The sequence below is a fragment of the Dermacentor albipictus genome, chromosome 1, assembly GCF_038994185.2.
Source record: "Dermacentor albipictus isolate Rhodes 1998 colony chromosome 1, USDA_Dalb.pri_finalv2, whole genome shotgun sequence".
Lineage (NCBI taxonomy): Eukaryota > Metazoa > Arthropoda > Arachnida > Ixodida > Ixodidae > Dermacentor > Dermacentor albipictus.
The window spans coordinates 369,658,410-369,683,848 of NC_091821.1; the positions used below are offsets into that span (position 1 = coordinate 369,658,410).

Sequence of the window (25,439 nt, forward strand, 5' to 3'; positions counted from 1 at the left end):
TCGTTCATTAGCGGCGCGTGTGCGTTTGCTGTCGAGTCGGGGCAACAGCAGCGGCCGCCACGTCGACCGCGTTCCGGAAGCCGTGGACCTCCATTTCCGGCGAGCGTGACCGAAGCCTGGTCAGGTATGGCGTTTCCGGAAAGTCCGCGGCTGTTTCCGAAACGCGTCGCTCCCGCAGCGGAGAGAGCGCTTGCACTCCCGACCAAACTTGGCAGCCAGTTCCGGTGCCCGGACGGCTGCAACTCGGGCCTGTGTGGCACACAGAGCGCAACTCCGCGCGTTGGCGTGCACCTATAGCTGGACACTGCCTCTAGGCGCACCGGACACCGAGATAGCCAAGTAGTTGGCTCCCCGATACTCGCTTTTCCTTCAAGGGTGAACATTTAAACGAAAGCCGAAAGTAATTGTTATATTTTCGTGATAGGAATGAACGGAAGCAGTGCAAAAGTGCTGATTTATTTTTACTTAGGCTTTATCAAATTCAACTCAACTTTGTTGTGAATGCAGAAAAAGTGAGGCGCTTGAAAAAACGGGGATGAAAAGACAGGACACAACACGAGCGTCAACTTTCAACGCGCGTTTGTTTGAAACAAAGGCACACAATTAAACAAGTACAGAATAAAAAAGGGGGAAGGCCTTGAATGTAGGTGCGCATGCTCCTGCTGTTGCACCTCCAATAGAGAGCCCACCTATCGCCGTACGGAAAAAAATTAATTTAGTCTGTCAGCCTCAGGGGCAGGTATCAATCACCGAACTGCGCTGTCTTTCCGGGATATATTTCGACTGTTTGATTCGATCTCTGGAGAAAAATAGAGCAACAGCTCAGTAATCCTTTCTAGTTAATGCACAGTGCCAGTGTATGAGCTGTCATAGCGCTGCTGTTGCAACCTTCACGCGGCGAACTATAATTTGCTGCCACCAGTCAGCTATACGTTTCGAGCCGCGTTCGACAGCGGCATCACCTTTCTTACATAAGTTACCCGTGTTTGCAATTCCTACTGTATTTTGGGGAAACTTAATTGAGATGTACATTTCGGATATATAGTTACCGCTTGTTACCATGAATCTTGATCTTCTCATCATCATCATCATAGTCATCATCATCATCATCATCATCATGTTATTTTTATGTCCACTGCAGGACAAAGGCATCTCCAAGCGATCAATTACTCCTTGTCTTGCGCTTGCTGATTCCAAGTTGAGCCTGCAAATTTTCTAATTTCATCAACCCAGCTCACCTTTCCTGCCGTCGTCAACTGCACTGCCCTTTGCTTGGCAGCCATTGTGTAACCCTGATGGTCCACTGGTTATCTGCCCTAGGCATTACGTGGCCTACCAAGCTCAATTTTTTTTTCTCTGCATGTCAACAAGAGCATCGGCTGTCTCCATCTGCTCTCTGATTCACACCGCTCTTTTCCTTTCTCTTAACGTTACGCCTAACATTTTTCGTTACATTGATCTTTGCGCGGTCCTTCACTTGTTCTCTCGAGCTGGTTTGTTAAGCTTGCTATTCTATTTTCTCATGAATACGGGGCAGTATTAAAGACGAGGTCGCAGTTGAACCAGGCCTTTGAGTCAGGCGGCTAGGTAAACATAACTGGACGCAAAACAACGCTAAGCCATAGCAGGTGGGTGTCATCTTATTTTGTCCTCTTAAAGACCGCTGTTTCTTTGCCCATATTTACCGGGTGTCCTTTTTTAGAAGGTCCAAAAATTTTAAAGATTTCCTGTGGCAGATAACGCACCCTAGTCTAAATTACTCGATGATGTGCCCGTTAGTTCTAGGAAGGATCTAAACACCTAATTAAATAATTAACATCATCATCATCATCATCATCATCATCAGCCTGGTTATGCCCACTGCAGGGCAAAGGCCTCTTCCATATTTCTCCAACAACCCCGGTCATGTACTAATTGTGGCCATGCCGTCCCTGCAAACATCTTAATCTCATCCGCCCACCTAACTTTCTGCCGTCCGCTGCTACGCTTCCCTTCCCTTGGAATCCAGTCCGTAACCCTTAATGACCATCGGTTATCTTCCCTCCTCATTACATGTCCTGCCCATGCCCATTTCTTTTTCTTGATTTCAACTAAGATGTCATTAACTCGCGTTTGTTCCCTCACCCAATCTGCTCTTTTCTTATCCCTTAACGTTACACCTATCATTCTTCTTTCCATAGCTCGTTGCGTCGTCCTCAATTTGAGTAGAACCCTTTTCGTAAGCCTCCAGGTTTCTGCCCCGAAGGTGAGTACTGGTAAGACACAGCTATTATACACTTTTCTCTTGAGTGATAATGGCAACCTGCTGTTCATGATCTGAGAATGCCTGCCAAACGCACCCCAGCCCATTCTTATTCTTCTGATTATTTCTGTCTCATGATCCGGATCCGCAGTCACTACCTGCCCTAAGTAGATGTATTCCCCTACGACTTCCAGTGCCTCACTGCCTATTGTAAACTGCTGTTCTCTTCCGAGACTGTTAAACATTACTTTAGTTTTCTGCAGATTAATTTTTAGACCCACTCTTCTGCTTTGCCTCTCCAGGTCAGTGAGCATGCATTGCAGTTGGTCCCCTGAGTTACTAAGCAAGGCAATATCATCAGCGAATCGCAAGTTACTAAGGTATTCTCCATTAACTTTTATCCCCATTTCTTCCCAATCCAGGTCTCCGAATACCTCCTGTAAACACGCTGTGAATAGCATTGGAGAGATCGTATCTCCCTGCCTGACGCCTTTCTTTATTGGGATTTTGTTGCTTTCTTTATGGAGGACTATGGTGGCTGTGGAGCCGCTATAGATATTTTTCAGTATTTTTACATATGGCTCGTCTACACCCTGATTCCGTAATGCCTCCATGACTGCTGAGGTTTCGACTGAATCAAATGCCTTCTCGTAATCAATGAAAGCTATATATAAGGGTTGGTTATATTCCGCACATTTCTCTATCACCTGATTGATAGTGTGTGATAATTAACATAACTAACCCTAACTATTCATGTAGTTCTTTTAAAGCATATATTTAAATCTGCAGATTATAGCCGATGAGTTGGCAAGGCGTATCCACTTGGAACGAATTCTCAGAACTGCACCAGCTTCGAGACATTAATTTGCGAATTTGCCTCGCGAACTCACTGGCTGTAATTTGTAGGTTTAAATATGTGCCGTAAAATAATTAACCCGCCGTGGTTGCTCAGTGGCTATGGTGTTGGGCTGCTGAGCACGAGGTAGCGGGATCGAATCCCGGCCACGGCGGGCGAATTTCGGTGGGGGCGAAATGCGAAAGCACCCGTGTGCTTAGATTTAGGTGCACGTTAAAGAACCCCAGGTGGTCGAAATTTCCGGAGTTTTCCACTACGGCGTGCCTCATAATCATAAAATGGTTTTGGCACGTAAAACGCCATAACTTAAATTTTGTAAATAATTAAATGAACAGTTAGTTAGGGTAGTTATGTTTTTATTTAATTAGGCATATTGTTTTCTCGTAGAAGTAATGGCGCCTGATGGAATAATTTAGATCAAGGGTTAGAATTGTGCTTTCTGCCACAGGTAACTTATAAACTTCCTGGACCTATATATTTATATATATATACATATATATATATATATATATATATATATATATATATATATATATATATATATATGTATATATTAAACCCGGTATATATGCCAATTGAGTTCGCACAACCCTCTTACGCTGTATTTGTTCGTGAGAGCAAATCGCAGCCAATACTGACGCCGGACATATTAATAACGAAAGCTGCCGGACGTTAGCGAAGAGCATGCACTCACGAACAAAAAGCTTTGCGAAATCGACCCCTTGTTTTCAAGGGATTTTCGCCAGTGGTCGGCCGTATTCCCTAATAGTATATGCCCAGCATCAGGATTGGCTGGAGTGTTTTCTTACGAACAGTTGCAGCGTACGAGATTTTGCGGATGCGGGGCCCTGGCATGCATGCTGCTTCAGCTTGGCAGCAACTTCGATTCTTTTTTCGTCGAGCCTTATTAGACGACGCGCACCATTGCTGCGGGTAGCCAGGGGAAAGGCAAGAACGAAGAGAAGGGACACACGTATACATATAGGCTCAAGACATCGAGCACGTGTGTTTTCAATGTGCGAATAGGTTTGTATAGTAAGCTGATACCTTGATATATCGGTGGAGGCGTATCGCGTAAAGTTTCTGAATAACTGGGAGCAAGAATGCGGTCGCTTTCGTGCATGACAAATAATCTAGCGTCGATTTACTTGCACCTTTCCATTATATACTCATTACGTCGTCTGAGAAGTTGTTGCATTTTTTCCGGAACTACAGCTTTAACGATATTTGAATGAAACGTTACTACACAAGAAATGCTAGTCTGTAATAGCGATACAGACAGAAAGATTGATTGAGAGAAAGAATCATTATGACGGCTCACTTCACACTTAAGCAGGAGAGAAAGCGCTGTTGTCCGCACCAAAACGCACTGTAAGAGGGGAGCTCACGAGCAATTAGTTCTTTTCTTCTGGCACTGAAAACCATCTAATGCAGACGTAACGACAGTCTGCTTAGACGATTTCAAAGGAAAGAAAAGAAACGGTCGTGCGAATTTTGCCGTTACGCTGCCTTTCTCTCATTTTTCACACGCAAGCAGATAAAAACACGCTTGTCCTCTTTCATTTCGTCTTTTTTTTTTTTTTCTGTCAAAGGGGGCTGCAGGATATACGGTGAGGTGCTGGTTCCTTCACCGTCCAGCCTTTCATTCAGCAACCGTTCGAGAGTTTCGCATGTACAGTGTAGGATTAAAGGAAGGGAAAGCTAAAAAAAATGGGGGTAGGAGGAGTGGGCAGGGGGCGGGGAGGCTCTCTGTATACAACCAGCGAAGAACAATTCCGAGTACAAAACGCTAATGACACCGCACGAGCGCACGCGCGCCGGCCGCGCACAATGGCGTCGCCGATCCGCGCAACAGCGCGTCGGCATTGTCGTCGGACCCCGGGCGGCGTGAGAGCATCGTTCACGTATACGGCAGCAGCAACCGGCAAGCATCAGCAAGCGAGCGAGCAACCAAGCAAAGCAGGCAACGCGACGGGCGCGTGTAGCGGCATGCTGCCGCCGCTGCCGGACTTGGGTTGCGCTTTCGTTGCGGCCCGGGGTGTCGCCTGTCACGATGGCGGCAGCGGCGCCGCATTAGCCTAATGAGAGCCTTGTAATTGACAAGGGAGGAAATGGCCATGTTCTCTCGTGTGGCGGATGTTGCGGAGCTGGATGCCCATCGTCCCGCCTTCCCCACTTGCTTCCTTTGTTTTATTATAATGCTGTTGTCCTTCTGGATCGTGGGAAGGAGGGGGGGGGGTTGCGGTGACGGGATAATTGTTTGTCAGTTATAGACGGCGTGCGTGCATCGTCGCGATGGCGTACTTGCGGAGAAGGAAAGGGTGAAGCCACCGCGGAGGCTCCAGCGATGCTTATTCGATACTGCACAACATTCATCAAGCTCGATGACGGAAAGAAGCGAAACGATTGAAGGAATAAGAAAAAACAAATAAAAATAAACGAGCAAACAAACACACAAGAAATTCACGGACGATTACGATGCTCCTTCATGCGAAGTTTGAGCGCAGCTGTATACGTGTTTTCATTTCGCGATATACTGGCTGGCGCGGACAACCTGTCTCGCGCGGCACGTTGCAAACGGAGCGAAGCATAGCGCGACTGCCTCGCTAACCCGGAGATTGCGAAAGGCAGCGCGTGGGTGACGCGTGGACTCGATTCACAGCAGCCGCCGCAGACAGACCTCCGCTCACGCAGCGCTTTGTTTCCGTATAGACGACGCGCGCTACTCTGGCGCCATCTCGTAGCCATCGTCGCCGCATTACGCGTTTCTTCTCACGCTTTCACCATAGCCTCCTCCTCCACTTGCAGCCTCATTTTTCCGCTGCGCGTTCCTCCTCCGCTCTTTCATCCTTAGCTGTGCTCGTTCGCACGGTTACCCCGACGCCGACGCTCACCGTAGGAGCGGGCGCCTAGAAGCTGCGCTCTAATGTACAGATGCTGAGTGCATGGCAAGCATATCTAAAATAGCGAACTTATTTAGCGGTGACAGACACGGACACAATAGGAGGCACAGGACACACGAAGCACTTCGTGTATTTTGTGTACCAGTGTCTGTCGGCACTAAAATAATTTCACTGTGAATAACCAACTCGGCCAGATTACCACCCTGCCTTTTTAAAACACATATAGATAACTTGATCACGAAGTTCACGAAACACTATACGTGCGCGGCATGGTGAGGCCCGCAAGTTCCTGTACATTCGTTTAGCCGGATGCGTGTCAATGACCTATATATGCAGACGTTAATGCGCTGAGAACGAAATTCAAGAGCATCAGTGGGCCCAAGCTTCACAAAGCTTTCATCTCACAAAAGTGTCACACGTATAAACGTTGCGGAGTCGTGAAGCGGAAGACTTGTCAGTTTTGCTGGCCATTGCCCCGGAGTAGAGTGCATGCAGGTTTGGTTCTATCGCATGGGTAATTTTTACCGAAGCCGACAGCTCTGAGAAGGTGCCCTCAGACAAACACGAAAAAGAAAGAGAAAAAATAAATAAAAATGCGCCCGCCTTTAAACTTAAAGGTCCCGATGCCTGGACGACATTGCTGATTTACCGAGTTTTTCCAGATCGGTTAGCGTCTCCGTGAAAAACTGTCAGAACGAATTGCACGCGTTCGAGACGGGATCTTTATGTGCGGCGGCGAGGTATAAGAGCCTCGTGCTCCAGCCAAACGTGTTTTAGACGACACCTAGTTTCTAATTTCGATAAAAACGTCGGCAGGAAACCGACTCCCGCCAATGGCGTCTCACTTGTCCGGCTATACACAGGCACTGCGGCATTTTAGTTCAATCTGCATTGCAGGACCACTGCGAAAAATGAGCCTCGACCACAGCGGGTAATGTATATGCACTCGCTAGCACCGTACATGTAGTAGGCCTGTGGGTACATTCCCTTGACCGCGCATATAGAGAGTATGCACTAGGGCAGTCACCCACACCCTTTAGGCTCTGCCGCGCTAACCCAATCCACGCTAGAAGGTATCTATGCGTTGTAGCACTAAAACAGTGCAGTGTGCCAAAGACTGGTGCCGGCGTTAGCCAATCATTAACCGAATCTGGAAGGCTGTTCACACGGCGCACGCAGCTGCCCTCGCAGCCTCAATACCGGCTGTTTCGATCAACTAGACGAAGGGCACCTGGCTATACAGCACTGCTCCTAACTGGTCAAGCTTTTCCGGATTCGACCTTTCATTGGATGACTCCAGCTGCAGCCTTCACAGCAGTGCACGGTTTTGGTGTGGCGGTGTCCATATCGTATGCGGTAAAGCAACGTTATAGGGCCTGAACGACGAGGCGTGAACTTCGAACCTCTCGCAAAGAGCCCGCAGCGGATGGGGCACGCGCTGGTGTGCTCTCACAAGCGTGCAGCGAATGCGTCACTAACACATCGCACCGCGGTAGCGGGATCAGAAGCGGCAGAAAGTGGCCCTCGTGGCCGCACAAAGCGGGCGCCATGTATCGTGTGTCGTCACATATAGCTAGACGATGCTTCCGAATTGATTTCTAGAGCGCTCGAAGTCCAAGACCTATACCCTGCCTCAATATCTTGCACCTCCTTCTAACATGTGTGAGTGACTTGGAAAATATGAAACAGTGCACTCAATTCCTCCCGCAAGCACCCTTCCCTCAGGCAAAATGCGATGATTTTTCATCGCGATTTTCGCAAACTTGAACTAACAAGCCCGGTAACGAGTCCTTTTGAATTATACGCATTTATGAGCAGATGTGTTGCAGGGATGGACTTCGGCATAATCTCGATCTTCTTGTGTTCTTTAATGTTCGGTGAAAAAATTGTGGTCGTATGTTTTCGCCTTCAACATCCCCCTGCCGCCATAGTAACGCATTCGCCACTACCAGCGTGGCTAGTGCAAGCAGCACGTCATAACAGTTGAACCGTTGTAGTAGAGGAAGTCGCGTTTTCTTTTTCTCGAAGAAAAGGTTTCTTCTAAGCCTGTCTTTCATATAAGCCACTGGCTTCTGGAACTTCCCTAGCATTCTATAAGCAACTAACACGCGATCTGGAATCGTGCTCCCGATATTGCATCCATTCTGCGTCCGGCGTGAATGCGCGTACTCAGACCAGTGACAACGCAGAGTGGTGCCGAGTTTACGCCGAGCGCTGTGTACGATGTCAGAGCTCTCGGCCTGCGTGATGTGACCCCTCCTTTTTTTTCACGAAGGCCAGAACTCCGGTGGCCGGCTCGGGGTTCACTTATACCTGCCAGTATGCGGTAGAGCAGGGGCGAAGAAGGCACGCTGGGCGAGGCTGGTTCGCGTGCGGGCGAGCCGGCTCCTCCGTCGCCGCAGTCGCCGCCGTTGCCTCCCGGTGCGAAGACGCAGGGGTCAAGCGAGGTCATCGCGGAGGCGACGCGGTCCGTCCGAAGGTCGACGACCCCCGGGGCGCCCTCCTCTCAGTGGGACGACACCGCCTCCCGTGGGCTACTTTACCCGGATCTTGTTGCCCGCTCTCCGGCGGCCGAAGACGACGCCAGGCAATCCCTCCCTCCCCGTCGGCCCCCTTCCTCTGTTCTTTCGTTCTTGGCCGCTGTGTTTCACGCTCCACCTTTTCTTGTGTCGGTGGTGTGTGTCCGGCCGCCGCCACGCCGGTCTTTTCCGCCCGTTCGGCCGGCGCCGTAGCGGAGGTTTGTGCTCTCAATCGGAACCGGGCGAAGGACCAAGTGTAGCACAAGCGACGCGAAAGGCTAGGGCTCCCACGCTTCACCAAGTGCCGTCAGCTCAATGAAAGCACTGACAAATCTGCGAAAAAGAAGGCTCTCCGACGTGTACAGGGCCAATCCTGTTGCAGAGAAAAAAATAACTATAAAAGAAGAGGGATGTCAAAACAATGGGAAGGGAGGGAGGGGGGAGGCACTACTACTTCACCCCCAAAAATACTAGAACGCAGATTTAGTGAGCACACAAAAAAAAGCGTCGAATGAGAAGAATCGAAAATAAAGAACTCAGCGAAGCCAACTTTCTGACACTCCGCTGGAGACAGCGAGGGGAGGATCAAAAGGAAAAAAAAAGACACCGGTGCATTTCGCGGGCTTCGTTTTCAGCCACATATTAATTACCAAGGCCAAAAACAATAATAATAAATAAATTCGGAAAGTAACAGAAAAAGAAGTTTCCACGTTAGAATTCGAAAATTCTAGGAAGTCGCTGTCTGTGCAAGAACGGACATATTCTGCGGTATGAAGCACCGTTACTTATGAAAACTGAGATCTCGTTGCCACGCCATAGCTGAATGATGCACCGCTTTAAGTAAAAAGGAGACAAACGAAGTAACACTGCAGTCGACCAAAGCAACAACATACATATATATATATATATATATATATATATATATATATATATATATATATATATATATATATATATATATATATATATACATATATATATATATATATATATATATATATATATGTATATATATATATATATATATATATATATATATATATATATATATATATATACCGAAGCACAGTTAGAACGCAGGTAAGAGTTTGCGCGGACAAGAAACGCGCAGATAACATGGGCTTCCGAGAGTGAGAGCGAGGCTGACGTGGCGTCGCGGTGATGCCCTCTCCCCTCACGCAACACCTGGCGCCGTATCACGGCAGCAGGTGTTCCCTTTCGTGCGCTCTGTTCCGTCGACTGGCGCTCGTGACGTGGCGTCGCAGCCAATGAGAATATAGGTGAAGTTTTTCACTTGTCCAGACGACAGACGCCGGCGTTCTTCGTTCAGCGGGCCATTTGATGAAAGACAGAAGTTAATAGCGAAAAGAATTTGCGAACGAAGAACGTCGGGAATCCGACTTCTGATTCTTGCCAGTTTGCCTTACTGGCCTGCACAATTATACTGAGGATTGACAATTCAGTCAACCAGTGCAGACGAAAACATGCTTCCATGGGGTCGAACACGTGTTTTATGTCTGTGTGACCTTTGTATAGACTAACTCCTATGTGAAGAAGCGAACGACGAGCGCAGACTCAGCGAATTGGGCCACCTAATGAACACCCAGGTCCTTTTTAACATTATGCAGGTGAAATATATCGTCCACTGTGTGTTGGTCACTGTGTGCATCGAATTGTGAGCAATCCACGTTAATCACACACCGAGCACCACACAGCAATGTCAAAGAGTATCGGCTGCTATTTCCTACCGGCGTCTGGATTCCTCGCGATTCGATTTGACCGAGCGGGAACAGCGCATACTGCGTCCGTCACGACTTGAGTGAGGAAGGAACATTAAAGGAGTTTATACTTGACGTCGTCATGAGAACAAGCGCAAGGTTCTTTTTGCGCAGGTGAAGTAGCTTAATAAATGGACGAGCCTGTTCCAAAGAAAACGTTCGTAGCAACTTATCTTCGCAAATCTCAGAAATTGTGGGAGGGAGCATTTGCCTCCGCTATAATTGTTACGTGCAAATATTTCTTTCAATAACTGCTGTCAAGGTAATTACGAACTCCCATGCACATTGCGACGCAGTACGAATTTTCAGTTTACAACCGCAATATGGAGTTGGACGAAAAGCCGCCAAAAGTATCTCTTATTGTTTTTACAGTTTCTTAACTTTCAGTGGCTGGCGAGCTTCCTTTCCTTGCTGAGTTTCCGTTGCGACACGAAGCCATTTATAACAAGCAGCTACATATGTGTATATACAAGATGTTTCAGCTAAGTCGGGCCAAAATTTAAGGAATCTTCACGCGCGTTACAAGAATGCAACCAACTTAGTATTTATTGTTCGCTTCCTGCTTAAGCCAATCAAGGTATATTTTACTATGAGCTTAGGTACCTATACATATAACTATTTGAAGAGGAAAGCCAAGTAATATTAACGAGTTAACTGCATGCGTCTTTTTCATTTCCGGAAACAGGGCTGTTCGTACGCCAGATTTCGGCTTTGTCTCACTTCGGCTTGATAAATAACGCGTTCGGTTGGGACCGGTGTCTCTGAGAAAGGCCCACTTAAAGGCCAACTGCAGCAAAGTTTCACTTTGGTTAAATGGGTAATTAGTCAGTAGCATATACTACTGAAGCAAACTTTCTCTCCACCTGTTCTTTCCGTCTTTCATTTCCCCTTACCCAGTGCAGGGTAGCAAACCAAATCGTATCCGCTTAACCTCCTCGCCTTTACCATCCCATTTATCTCTCTTGGAAAGACTTCAGGGATGGTAATTCTGTAATCTTCTCATTACCAGCCCTTGAATAACACTTAAGCAGGCACGCGCGTGCTCCTGGTGGTTAACCGATATGAGGTAAGTCCCAGCACGTCGCCTCCGAGATTTTCCAGTGCACTCTGGGTAACGCCCGATCTCGGAGGTCTTGCCGAGGAGCTTCGCGTTCTAGCTGAGTCGGTTGTCACTTCTGGAGAGCGGTAACGACTGCGTTTCTTTTTATTATTTCTGTTTTTTATTTGAAAAGTGTCTACTTTTGCGAAGCTTTTCGGGACGCAACCGCACGGGTTTCGAATGTAAAACTTTATAGGGAGGCTGAAGCTAGGCTTTTGTACGCGGCACGAAATTTAAATTGGCCTTTAATATTGCGAGAGCTTGTGTACATTCCATGCATGTGTACTATATGTACACGCGCACATATTGAGTAGCGCTCGTGTGGCCAGGCAAACATCTGCAGCGTCCATTGTAGAGATTTTCTATGTCTTGCACTTATTAGTAGAGGAGACGGAAACTCGACTGGTGGTCCTAGTCGTGGCTTCATCTTAGGAACAGAGAGAGAGAAAAAAAAAACATGGACACGAAAGAAGACGACAGGACAGCGTCCGTCCTGTCGTCTTTTTTCCTTTACGCTTTTTTTTTTCAGTGTTCGTAAGGTGAAGCTTAACAACTTGCACAAATGCCTGTTCTCCTAAACAAATAGGCCTTTCTATAATGGATTCTTCATCAACACACGTGAGGGGGATGCTCAATAAAGTGTCTGCACGTGCATCGCACATACTGTACAACTTACCGCGGACATTTCCCAAGTCTACCGATTCAGTTTGCTGAAACAGTTCATCGACTTTGCATCCTTGGCACAGTCCTTGCATTTTCTCTTCATGACCTTGTCGAGACACCGATAAGCTGGGTGCGACAACACCGTTATTCGGGCTTAATTGTGGATGATCGCATCTCTTGGCGTCCTTTCGTTAAATTTGCACAACGGAAATCGCAATCCCTCCTTAAGTATGTGACTGCCTTGATTGCTAGACGCCAGTGCCGACCAAACAACGGCTCTGCATGTGTACCAGTCACCTGTACTCTCAGGGGTGACGTATGCATTACCATTCCTGAATACGTCACCTTATTTGATGGCCCAACTGGAAACAGATATCGCGTTGCCCTCCGGCTAACGCTTGGTTTACCTGGGGAGGCGCAATCAGTTGCGGTAATCACTGAAGCGCATCAGTTACCCCTGAGGCTGCAAGCAGACCAGAGAGCTGTCTTTTATATTGAGCGTCGGCACCGCGTATTGAGTGGCCAATCGCTCCTTGATCGTCTGATCAAATCACCGTCAATTTTCTCGCATGAAAAAAACAAAACAAATGGCGGCATTATTTATGGAAATTGCTGGCATTTCTGAACATGTTACTTCAGTTGCGCCTCTGCCTCTGAAAGACATCGTGAAACACGTATTCCCCATTTATCTTACAATCCCTGATGTACACAAAACTGCACGCAGAAACTCCTCTATGAGTGCTCTAAGCATGCGTAAGCATTGCGCCACTTTTTCATATAAATGCCACCCGGTGTCATTATCGGTGTTATGAAACTTGATCCTACCAGTATAAAGCTTATCAACTCTTAGCAGTCGTTATCAACCTTATCGGACTTGATTCGACTCCTATCGACCGTTATCAGTGCTTATTAACATTATCAGAATTCATCCGACCATTATGAGCTCTTATAGCTCTTTAGCACCTTATCTAAGCACGTCCAACCATTATCAACCGTGATGACGCCAATATAACCTCTCATTACTCCTTATCAAGTCATCGACTGCTTATCTGTATGTGTGGCGTGACGTGAAGCCCATGAGCCCTCATAGATCAGTGGCATTTTGGTCGTTGAAAGAATGCCCCAACGGAAGGCGCATGCCACGACCACCGAAACGCAACGGAATGTGGTGTGTTTGGCATTAAATTTTCGCAAAATCGGAATTTTCCTGATGTCTATATTGCACCAAGCCGACTCTACATGAGGTTCTAGACAGGACTTTTATTCCACCATCACCAAATCTTTCAACAAAGCCTTAATAGAAACTGCCGTTTTATACATTATTATCTTTATTGCGATTTGTCTAAAGTGACGGACAGGTTTCCTCGTTCGGTCGGCATAGAAATGCTTGCGCATTTAAATGGCTGACGTGCCTGTTCAAATTGGTTATGTCGCGCATGTTCCAAATATTTCCAGATTATCTTCAAGTATTCACAGGTGTATCTGTACACAGCGACGCTCAATGCGCTTCTGCACTGTCTTTCTGCTCTTCGTCGCAAGTACGACGTATATTTCATCTACTCCATCCAGCCGCGTCAGCAACAGCGGAGCTAGCAGCGATTAATGCTGCTCTGAGATACGTGCAAGAGGATTTGACTGCATCGAAGATTGCCATCGTTAGTGACTCCCGCGCTGCCCTTAGCAGATTACAACGCAGTCAGATTGATTGTCCAGTTGTGCGCAGCATTACTGACTCTGCCAACAAAATTGCACCACATGGGGTATTGCTCAGTGGATACTTTCACACGTAGGGATCACTGGAAATGGAGAGGCTGATCGGTTGGCTTCAACTTGCGCTCATGACAGCTGTGCCTGCGCCGAAATTTTGTGCAACCTTTATGACGCTCGTCTGCTAATTCATCGACACCTACTCGAGCAGCATCCTTGCAGACCTACGCGCCACCAATGGAACACTGGTTTTCTTTTCTTTTTTTTCTGGCTGCAGCGCGGCCGCATTCTGCACGATGTGCAATGCAGAACACCTGTGTAACTATATTTCACTGGTTGTTGATGAACTGAATGAGGTCAAAACTGGTCGGGAACACAATGGCGTATTTTTGCAGCCAGTTCCGGGCTTTCAGATAATAATGACAAAGAATACGCAGCTTACCATCTGGAACTAATCGTTTCGGAAAAGCTTCTGTATGCAAATGCTTTATTATTTGCAGAATATGGGAGTGTGAATGCCTCTGTCGGTCCAATATATATTCTGAGTCGTCAGCAGTAGCATCATTATGCAGTTTTAATGTATCGCGACGCTCGTCAAATCCTTTATGTTTCAGACCATACGCCGCTAGCTCTTCGATATGAGTCCCTTGAAAGCCACCGATACCAGCATATAGAGGCGACATACAAGATGCAGTCCGCCGTTCAGATCATTATGAAAGGACGAAAGCATGTTCACAAGTCCATTTATATGGAATCTTGTCAGCCGCAGCAAACCCTTTCGAGCTCCGCAGGCTGGCATCTTTCCATTCATTGAAACTTGAGTCGTCGAAAAAAAGAAAGTAAGAAAAAGGAAGCAATGTCATATTCTGTGGAGATATGCTTGAAAGCAGATTAAGGCCCTGTTAATGTTCCATTGATAGGGCCGCCTTGGCGAGGAGAAAATATTTGGCCTTTCCTTTTCTAAAGTCATTTCGAGAAGGGAAACATGGGTATAGAGGTGAAATAATATAAAAAGACAGAAAAAATATAAAACGAAAACTCGGGGAGCCTTAGGAGAAAGTTACAGAGCAAATAAAAGAAAATCGATTTGCTGCGCAGAGTGCCATGGGGGGAAAAAGGGGGAGAGAAAGAAGTGAATGCGATCTTTTCAATTTGAAAACGCAACGGCAACGTAAGAAGCGAAAGGGTTGTCCGTATAACGCTTCGCGCTCTTTTGAACGAATAATATAATATACCCGGGCTCATGCAAAGTAAATAGAGAGTCATTAAAACGCCATAAAACAGCCGGCACGTGATTCTTTTCCCGTTTGGTAGAAGCCAGAGACTGACATCATTTAGAGTCAAAGAAACAACTTATCGCAACCGTTTCGGCACATCGTCATCGGAAGCAGCATCCGCAACGGTAACGCAGGGAAAGGGAAATCCTGCAGGATGGCGGGGAAAACGAGTGCTGTCTTTTAATGCTGTCCTGTTTATTCTGTTTTTTTTTTCATTATTTTTCACAACCCCTGTAATCGCCTCCAAATGCGAGCAATTTATAGACATACTACGCCGGCGCGTCCGTTGCAGTCAGCTGTGGTATACTGTTTTTACCTTTGTTGTTTTTTTTTCATCTCGTTAAGTCGATCAAAGCGAAAGAGAGAGAGAACGAGAGAGAGAAGAAGAAGAAGTGAGAAGCATATCATTGAGAGCGCGTGCGCGAATATTGTATTTCGGTTCATTTTCCTGCGATGCCAGTAAGTGAGAACGCCTTAAATGTCGCTCAAATTACGGTGGTGCAAGAGGCGAGGAAACAAACGAATTTAAACAAAAGATGTAAAAAAAAATAAGTTAACGTTGCAAGCGTTGGCGAACGCGTGCCTGTTAGGGTATGAGCCCCGAGTAACGCTTTCATTGGAGAACTGGGAAAAGTCGAACCGCCGTCACAAAAAAAAAAAAAAAAAGAATGCGGCTCTGGCAGATCTGAGCACAGAGAGTTAGTTGACTGCGTGGAGGCCGATAAGGAGAGTTTCTTTGCCTGATAAACGAAAGCAAGCAGAAGCGGGCGCCACGATTCTTTCGCGGGCGCATTAGCGTCGTAGATAAAATCTTGACGACGCCGAAACCACCACCGCTGTGTCGGTAGTTGCGGACTCGGCCGCTGCGGGCTTTGGGGCGCCAGAGAAGGAGAACTGTAGGACTGTATGGACGACCGTTTTGCGGTGTTTTAACGCGATAGCGTTAAGGAGCTCGTGTCGCAGAAAAGCCGGTGTCGTCGGCGTCGGGTGTCGGCGTCGGCGGCGTTGACCGTGAGCGATAAATCACGGCAGGCGCTTCATAAATAAAAAGCAACTTCCAAGATTGGCCCGGCGGGAATCGAACCCAGGTCTCCGGAGTGGGAGACGGAGACGCTACCACTCAGCCACGAGTTCGATGCTTCCAAGCGGTGCAAACGCGCCTCTAGTGAATGCGGTGTTGCCTTCGAAACCAGCCGTGGAAAGTTATACTGCGGTGTATATCGGTAATTATGAACATGTAACGTACAGAAGTCACAATTACACGAGTTGCGAAGTGCGTTTCTGCTGCATTTCTTTTGCGCTTTCCGCACACGCAGAGCCATCTTGCGGCAAACACAGAAGACCCCCTCCTCTCAATGTACGGCGCTGCCCCGACAGGAGGCGCGCCGCGCGCGCATTGGGACCGCTGCCAGGCGCGTCGCGGGACTCCCTCTCCCCTGACGACGCTTCGCCGGGCTCCCGGTTTAGATTACTATCTATCTCCACGACGTTTGGCTGGCGTAGATCGTTTCCCCTCCGAGACACCGAGTTCTTTGGTTCGTTTCGTTCGCTCAGGCGCACGTTTCGTTGTCGCGCCGAACGCTGCGTTGCTCGACGTTCACCGCGTGATAGGTGGGCGCTAAGTCCGATGCGGGGCGCATCGTAAGTGATTGCTGTGCCGTAGCGCATTGTCTTATACCCCTTGGCGGGTCGACGGGAACGCTGTCGCGTCCCACTCTTGAAGGCGAAGCTTAAGCGTCCTCCAATTTTTAATGTCAAGCAGGAGCGCAGGAATCCAGTCATTGCGTCGTGGCTCGGAGTGCGCAATTCGTTTTCTCGTGGTTGCTGATAGGGCAGATGTCATGCCAGGCATAACGAAATGTATTTTTCTTTTTTTGCAGCGCAACTACAAGGGCTGTTCACATCGTTTTAGGCGCTTGCTAACGTTTTGCGAGAGAATGCGGCCAAGTTCTGTTCAGGAACGAAAGCTGTCGAGGTACACAAGGGGTCAAAAATAGCGAAAGCACCACAGGGAAAGTAGATCTGCCGATACCATTAGAATGTGCACTATGGTTCTAAATGTTATAAATGACCGCACGTTAGCGTTGAGCAACTGTGCCAACTTTTTCATTCATCCGAAGAGGGAAATGAGCACAGAAACTCTGGCGGTAAATACTACTAGCTGTTACCGCACCTACAGTGCACTGCCGTTGCTAAAATTGTGCCTGAAAGCTTAGGTATGGTTGGTCTCATCTTCCCTCAGTTTTACGCATGCTCCTATATTAGGGCGTTTTAAAATAGGGCCCCAAAAGTTTGGGGCCCCGAAGAGCTTTGCGGGTGTTAGCCTTGGGGCATGCAGGAGTGAAGAGTTTTAGTACTGAGCTTAGCGTTTGCAGATAGCGCCTTGCACTGACAGCGCCACTGCAACTTAAAGGAAAAGCTATCATAAATAATTAAACAAAAGTATGCCATTTCATGACAAGAAGAATTATTCTGACATTCGAGTTTCCCCGTTAAATTGCAATTTGGATGTTGTTCTATTAGCAGTAAGCAATTTGTTGCGATTAGTTTTGAGTAACCAACTTTATGTGCCTTCACCAGCCAAGCTAAGCCGTGTTAGGCCTCCGAGTCATGAAATAGATAATCGAACTCGGAATCAGCGGCGTTTAATGAATCAATCTTCATAACACACGCTGGTTAAGAGATAGCGAAAACCACAGTCACTTCTTGTAGCTTGCAAACTTCACGCGTTACCACGAATCGAATCTGGTTTGCTGCTAGGTCAGAACCGTTGTTTCGATGGGCGCCGCCTTGATTGTTGACACAAAGACTTTTGAGGCTCCCGCTAAATCAGTGAAATAGCGTGCCCGACGCAAAACCCAAACGCAGTTTGCGCCTCACGCATGCGCAGTGGCTTTGACGCTATTTCATTGGGGCCCCAAGCGTTTGGGGCCCCTATTCTAAGACTCCGATAACCGCCTCGCTTCAGCCTTGTTCGAATCAACGAATTAACGCACGTAAGAACAAACTCCCTGCAAAAGCATGCTAGAATATGCGCTCACGACATTCTTGCTGTGACATTGCAAGCTAATACAGTACAAAAAATGTAAGCTCTATGCATATACAAGCCTTATGACTTGTCTTAAGCTGTCTTGTATGTGTTAAAATGTATTAGAAAATCTCAAGATGTCTTGGACGACGCGAAGGTGCTCGTTCTGTAAGATAAAGTACGCAATGATCAATGACTCTAGAATAAGTGATGTCGCCGAAGCGAACGTTTCGACAAAGGAGGTTGTCTTCGCCAAGCCAGCGACTCTTCTGTGCAGACAAGTGCGATTCTGTGCGACTCTTCTGTGTCGATGCAGACAAGTCCTCTTGTCGAAACGTTGGCTCCAGCGACGTCCCCTGTTCTACCCTTGTTGGTCACTTCAAACCTTCATCTTCTTGTGAACTGTTGTGTTGTTTAGAAAGCACGCAGTGTATTTAGATTCTTTACATATCGTAAAAGAGACATCCGCGTTCTTTCGACTGCCGAAAACACATGTACTGTCACTATTCTTTCAGGTGTTTTCGAGCACGATGTCTCAATAGCTCACAGTGCAGTATGGCAGCACGAAATGAGCTGTTCCTCACAATGACAATGCGTCTCTTTTTTTGCCTTTGTGCTATAGGCGGCATGGGGGTGCTCTATTCTCGAGTGTCACTTCTAACAAGATCATCTGGCGCCTCAAAATGTGTGCATTTTTTACACAGAGTGACAGCCGCAATGGCGGATTTTGTAGTCATTGCAATTGCTTCAGATATATTATACGACTACTGCATGTAACCACTGAGTTCGTTTTCGCGGAGCACTGTCATATTTTAAAGTAGAAAAGTAAGCTTACCAGAAAATGAAAATGAGATGCAGAAACAAAATAAGCAGGGATGTGCGGATATTCGAGATATCGAATACGAATCAAATAATCTTCGCTATTTGAATTCGTATTCTATCCAAGAACTCGTTATATTCCAAATGGTCGAACATTAGTTTCTGTTGGAGCTGAAGGACGTAACAATGTTCACTCAAGAAGATTGTGAGAAAAAGAACAATAGAAATAGTGTGCGTAATTAACGATTCTATTGCACGACAGCCGCAATAGTCTCTCATTTCAAAGATTTTAAGTTGACCAGAGGTCCAGTTAGTAATGCTGTCGCACGCAGGTATTAAATGGCGTACACAAGGCGCAGTTTCACACACGGACTTGACGCAGACGATTATATTTCACTTTGTTTAGAACCGAGAAAATAGGTTTTAGATTCAACATTCAAATGCAGTTTTTATCAAATATTCGTATTCGACTCAATTCGGAAATCTTAGTATAGGACCACCGCTAAAGATAAGCCATTCCGCGACCAGAAGCCTCCGGTTCTGCTTGTCGTGAACGCAAGGCTACGACTTCATTTGGGCAATGGGGACCTTGCTATTCGAGAAATGCGACAACCAAAGCAGGGCGAATAATCTTTAACGGGAAGTTAACGCACCCGTTTCCAGACCTCAAAGAGACCACACAGAGCGAGACGACTGTCCCAATAGAAGGCGTTCGCCGCGAGCGTGTTGTCAGTCTCGTTTGGCCAGTGTCTCGGGCGAGGCGAAAACGATAATAATGATAAAAAAACAAGCAGAAGCAAATCACGAGAGGGCTACTGTTTGACGCTCTGGGTGCCATAATAGCGCCCCCCCCCGCTCCGCCCCCCTTTCTCCTCCCTCAATTAAATTTATTCTTCGCGCTAATACCATAAGAACGGCGGACCCGTCTCTCGTAAGAACAGTAGCCCCGGCCGCTGCTGCGTTCATTCTTTTTGATCTTCAGGGCGGGAGGGAAACAAACTGCCAAGCCGGCAGCCGTCTTCTGACAGCAGGCCCGAGCGGATCCAGTTCCGAAGAGATTGGAGGCAATCTGGCGAGTCAGAATGCAAGTATCCCCCATTACGGCGGTGATCGGTCGGCAGCGCGCATACGCTCTACAGCAGGCACGGCGGCGCTCAACGACCAATAGAGCGTCGTATATGGCTCGACCTCCCCGAGGGCAGCGCCGAAGGTAGCACGCGAACGAACGTTGTCTACGCACGCACTTCGCGTGCAGGTGCAGCTGTACACAGATTCGGGCGCGCTCGGTGCTCGGCCAGTCCCCGGCGGCGATGCTTCCCAGGCCGATTCGGATTCGAGCGCATGCATGCTGCGTACCGATCGGGAGCGCGCCGCGGGTTCTTGCTGTTCTTCGCCCGCGCGCCGTGCATTCGCTCGCGGCGGCGGGCAGATGTGGCGCGAAATTCACGCTCGGCAGCGCGGCTGTTCGGGCGCCGTCACGCGCCGCGTTGCACGCCTTGTAATCACGGCAACAGCGCGCGCGCGACGCTCGTGTCGAGCGGCGGCGAGTCTCGCCGAGCGAGTAACGACTGGCGATTCGAGGCGGCGGCTGCTGTGACTGGGGAGGCTGCGATAAATTGTCGGGGCCCCCCCGATCAACCTGGCCGGGGCTCCTCCACTCCCTCTTATTTTGACAATGGGGGCCCTCCTGAAGTGGACCCGTCGGCCGTGTTATTTTGGCAGCCGTGATAACTGGTTTAATCCCGTCGCACCCCTCCCGAGCTGTACTTCCCAATTTCTTCTAACGCTTTTTTTTTCGTTTTTTTTCTTTTTTCACCCTTTGTAGCTTGGGTCCTCACTGCTTTACGTACGCTCTGGTTTTGGAAGAGCGAACATCTATTTCTCAATTTCTTTCTTTTTCTTTGGTTTCGTTACGTGCTTCGCTCTTGGGCCCGTTTCCGCTCCTGCATCTGCCTGTGCAGTGCGTGAGATGCGCTGTTATATTTGTGCAGTGCGGCTGTCGTGTAGACTCAGAGGTCGTGCAACTTACTTGTGACCTTTCGTAGTTATATATGGCGTCGATATCTCTACATAGATCACTGCGCATGTGACCATGAGCGGAATGATTATGAGGAACAGTTGCGTAGCTGCTCACGAATTGTGGATGGGCTTGGGGTCAGTAATCATCGCCGTATTATTATACAGTAGCTGTTATGCTCGGTATTTCTTCTCTAGTGGCGACTAGCAATAACGCAATCATTTTCGCCTCCTGAACCTTTCAATTTGCACGTCTCTTCGATGTTCCCGATGCTACCTGGCACTTTGAGCACTCTTCGAGATTTCGCACCTGTCTTACGGTTTATATTCTTCGCGAGCACTCTTTCTGAGGCAACCCCACCTTTAAGCTGCGTACTCACTTCCAAACGCTATTTGGACGTCGGAAATACTTTCTCCCCTGAAGTATTTCCTTCTCCTGCAAGCGCTAAAAATGTCACTGATGTCTAGATTCAACTAGGCAGCGGTGAGGTCTAAATATTGCCTGTTTTATTGATTTTCCTTTTATTTTTCTTCGACGCCATCCTTTTGTTCGTTTATCACTTTTTTCTTGCAAGTGATTCCGAAAAACTTCCGCGTTCCTCTATATTTTTTTGTTTCATCAGTAAATCCCTGTTCCATTGTTTACAAAAGTTAAAAGGAAAGAGAAGGGCGAGGTGTATTTTCATCTCAGGAGACGTTTCAGCGTGACGCAGTCTCGTGGTCTTGCGCAACCCGACGCCGATGGCCAGCGCATACTAGCGTCCGCTAAGCGTCGCGATCTCCCGCGGAAGCAAGCCGGACGATGCGCACCGCGCGGAGGTCTGCTGGCGGCGAGGGGAAAGTAGTAGTAAAGTGTTTCAAGTCTTCGACCTAAACACGGGCTGACAGATTACCCATTGTTGCCGACGAGCGGCGGCGCGAGCAACAATAAGAGCATCAGTGGATTCTCTCCTCCCTCCCTGCTCGGCACTCTCACTGCAGGAGTTGAGAATGCGACCCTTCTTCTCTTTGGTCCTGCTCGTAACTGCTGCGCCAGGGATTCGACGGCGGAACCTTCCTTCGGGCCCATCCTGCGACGCTAATACCTTATTTAGGGCCTCTTCCTTGCCGCTCTGAAGGCTGAGCTCATATAGGAAAGCGGTAGAGGCATCGCTCGCTCTGGGGTCCCGCTGGGCGTAGTACCACCGCACAGTGCTAGAAGCTCACCGCGAAGGGGCCGACGGAGACTGTCGGCGAGCGAACGCCGGCGCGGTTCCGCATGGCGGCGTTTACGTCCGTCCGGTCGGGCTCGTAAAAGGTGGGACACGCTAAACGTCCGCCGCGTCCGTGGTCATGCAGGAAGTCATAACCGAGATACTTGCGAGCGCATAAATGTGTCATTTAAAGTCGCTTCTTTTTAAGCGCGAGATACAAGCGCACGCAGTAGCGTCGGGCGAAAGGAACTTTGAACGACAGGACGCATCGTGTGCCGCTGGAGAGTGAAGCTCAAGGGAAAGAAAACAGAAGTAGTACAAAAGATATAACAAATTTATACGTATAAAACGCAGAGGAGGAGCACAGTGGTGTGTGGTGGTGGCGCGCGGTTTTGGGACGGTTGTAAAATGGTCCATAAAGACGTTGCCGGCATCGCTTATATCGCCGCGGCCTTTTTCTCCTTTCTTTCTTTTTTTTTTCACCCGTCCTTCTCCAATAGTTTAACGTTGTGCTTGTGCGATTATTATAATACACAGGCTGCACCTGCCATTCGGCCATAATGTTTTCTTATCGGAACCTACTGAAAGCGGTTTTTGTTTTGTATCGTTCCAATGTAGCTTCCAAAAAATTTTTTTTTCTTTTATCAGGTTTCAGCACCGGAGATGTCGAGGATCGTTCCGGACTGGTCAGAGAGGATCTTAAAGCCGCAATCTTTGATCGTTTCAATAAGTGCGGCAGATTTGGTCTCTGTTTCTTTTTTTTTCTTCAACTACCGGTTTATGGTTATGGCTTCTCAATACCCGGCCTGTATCGTCATGTACTTATCGCGTGAAGCTTGTTCGCAAAATGGGGCCTCTGAAATTGCTTGCGCTCGCTTATCTTGAGAAATAATAACCTGCAGTATAGTTGAGTATTAGCCATGCAAGTCAATGAGGCTGCAAGGATGTGGTATTCGCGTTGCGTAACGCCTACGTGTTAATTTCATCCAATAAAACTGTTCGACTGTGACAGCCGTGCCAATCTTACATCATTTCTTTTGCGCAACCTAATGCCGCTGCTCACTCCAGTCACGGCCACAGTATGTTATTGAGGAGACTGCGTTAGTAGAGCGCACTCAGAAACAAGTGGCTATGCAGTGCGATTGCCTACTCCGTATTGTGCACACAAGGATTCTCAGTGCATTCAGCAACACCTGCCTCCCTACCACTGTGTGGTCATGACTCATGCAGTCAGCCAGTTGGCGAATCCAGCTCAGCCAGTTTGCTATCATTATTAAATATATCTCACTTCGTCTTATCCTTTTATCGTCGCTGGTCTTATCGTTGAAAAACCGTAGAAAAAAAAATGAAATAGTACGGGCGTGTCATGTAAGTGATTCGGCCAACATTTTGTTGTTCAACTTACCGGGCACACTCACCTTGCGTTACGAAATTTGTGTGCGAAATTTCCAGCCGGTTTCAGCTGCGCGAGGCTTTCTTCCGTTATAATACAGGTAAAACAACGTAGTTACGCAGGCTAAATAAGCCCATGGAACTAGTAAACAAGAGCAGTTCTATTGTCAGTCGTCCTGAAAACAAAACTAAGCCTGGCTGAACCATGACTCTGCTAAAGTTAAACGGCTCGGAAAATCGCGGTGAGCCGTTCAAAACGGTTACGCACAAAGCGCATCACTTCCTGCTCGTTGAATTATACATTGCCAGCCAAAGGGTACCACACGCCACACGACGAAGCGAGTTACGTCAAGTTCGCCATTTTCCCGGAGTCTCGCTCACTCCCGAGGACGCAATGCGTGTTCGCTGTTCTGGACATTTCGGGCCGGTTTCCTCTAGAGTTCGCGGCAGCTTTATCTTAAGTGAGTGCCCGCGAAGAAAAATTACCCCGGGCACCCTTTGCTTATTGCCCATTGTCTCAATCCTCGAACTGCTCTCCGCTGGCTTCTAGGAGCAGCAGCAGCAGCAGAAGAAGAAGAAGACTCGAGCGGCCGTACCGGCGGTTGCAGGGGCACCGCCGCCGCCGCCGCTCTAACAATGGCGGCATCGCTAATAAGCTTCCGCTCTGCTTTTAAAGCCGCCGAGCGCACGCGGCTGCCCTTTTGCTGCACAACAGTGCGCCGAGCGGGCCTCTATTTTGGGCAGGCGTTGGCCCCGAGTCTCCTCGGCCATCTTCGCTCCTTTATCGCTCATGCGGTCGCGATTTCGCAGATTCCCCCCCTCCTCCGTCTCCCGGTGTTGGACGTCACGTTGTTTTCCACGCTCTTGTTTGTGTATCAGTTCGTTCTTTCTTGTTTCCTTATTCTCTGGCTTTATGCCTGCGAGCGAGCGTGTTTCCCAGCGAAGCTCCGCAGTGCGCCTGCGCGCGGGTTCAATATTCTGTGCAGCGTTTTAGCATGCAACCTGGGTCGGCGGCTAGCTCATTGGGAAAATCAGCTGAGCACATAAGTCGTGCTCTATCGATTAGGCTTGCATCACGAAGTTTCGTCCATGAGCGACCGTTGTACTTTAGCGGCTTTTATGCGTTGGAGATAACACTGCTATAAACAATCAGGGTTGCTTGCGCAGAGCCGCTTAGAGGGCCGATGGGTATAGAATGAAGTAATCGCTTGACTTGCGGCTTAAATTCATTAGAACCGCAGGGGCGATAGAATTAAGAATTATGGTCCTCTTCGCAATTGTTGCTTCTTATAGCATACGGTTTACGACGCAGGGGACACCTTTTCTCCTTTTTTTTTTCTTCGGTTCATTGAAAACTTTTACTCCGCTGCATGTCTGAAAATTTGACCAAGTACATTTGCACCGTTTGTGTGCAGTAAGATCTTCCAGGTTAGTACGTGCGAAGGGAACGTATTCTTGCCGCTTTATTGTGCCCTAATTATTGCGCAAGTAAGCGACGGAGAATAAACGGCATCATTCACGAACCATGCTATCTCCATCGGGCACGCTCAAGACGCATCTGCGAACCACGATACGATGACTTGCCTCTTCTCTCAACCAGCCGAATAAGCACCGGTCTTGCAAAAGGATAGAGAGTTGGGCGAGTTGGTACCTTAACATTATCTTGGGTTACATCGCGAGCACCAGTCTACCATGCAGTGTTCTTGGCGCTCCAGTTTCACTGCGCAATGTAACCATTCGAAAAATAAACCGATCACTTAAACGCCAGGCGGTGCGAAACAGCCGGCGATTAACCATGCACGGCCCGCGAGCGGACCGTGCCGTCCGCTCGCTCCGTCGACAGTGCGCATCTGCACCAGTCCCCTCGAGCCGCGTGCCTTTCTGGCAAGCCCGTATAGTGGCGGGTGTACGAAAACGCGCGCGCATACCATGCTTCCACGCTCTCTG

At 48.1% G+C, this 25,439-nt stretch overlaps 1 long non-coding RNA gene across 3 annotated transcripts in view; it reads left to right on the forward strand.

Moving 5' to 3' along the window:
- LOC135904090 (uncharacterized) overlaps positions 1-25,439 on the forward strand; it is a 181,717-nt gene that overhangs the window by 121,880 nt on the left and 34,398 nt on the right. Inside the window, exon 1 of one of the 3 annotated variants that reach the window (XR_010565009.1) lies at positions 110-124. The exons of the other annotated variants lie outside the window; for them this stretch is intronic. This is a non-coding gene — a long non-coding RNA (uncharacterized lncRNA). Of the gene's footprint in view, positions 1-109; positions 125-25,439 lie in introns of those variants that run through there. 3 annotated transcript variants of the gene reach the window in all.